Source organism: Bombus impatiens, unplaced genomic scaffold (assembly GCF_000188095.3).
Source record: "Bombus impatiens unplaced genomic scaffold, BIMP_2.2 scf_0664, whole genome shotgun sequence".
Lineage (NCBI taxonomy): Eukaryota > Metazoa > Arthropoda > Insecta > Hymenoptera > Apidae > Bombus > Bombus impatiens.
In genome coordinates this window covers 411,370-412,005 of record NT_177083.1, presented here as the reverse complement: position 1 = coordinate 412,005, position 636 = coordinate 411,370, and positions in this window count along the sequence as shown.

Here is a 636-nt window from a genome sequence, read left to right as displayed (position 1 = left end):
TATCGGGGTACCCCTCGAGTCGTTTCACCTAATTCACTTTCTTTTTTTCTTTTTATACTCTTCTTCTTACCGACGATCCTCTTCCCAATAACAACACCGTCCTCTTTTCAGGTTTCTTATATTATAACGTATATGTACCTCGCCACACTGAATACGAATTATTCGGTCAAGTAACACGATCTTTTCTAACAAACGACGATACAATCCTTAACGTCCTAACCGGTTTCATAATAGTCTTACGAGCATCGAACGTTCACTCGAAAGTTCAAGTCACATTTTGAGGGATTTTCAATGATATCCGCGCGATCTATCGAGAAGACTAGGGCACTAGGTAACCGTGGTCCGGCGTTATCGGATTCGTGAGCGACGTCGGGATGGCGCCGCTCCACCCCACTGTACCTTCCCGACACACGGAGCCCGGAGGAGCAGCTTACGCTTCCTCAGTTTCCGTTTTCGTACACGCCACTGGCCGAGATATCGACTCACGGTGCACGCGAACAAAAGCCGAGAACCGAGGAACGCTTCGATCGGGCCGGTGCAGTGAAACGACGTCGTTTATACGCGGGCAGCAGCACACGGCTTTTCCAGGCCGCCTCGACTTGCCTCGACGACGTCAAAGCGACGACCAGCCGTCGA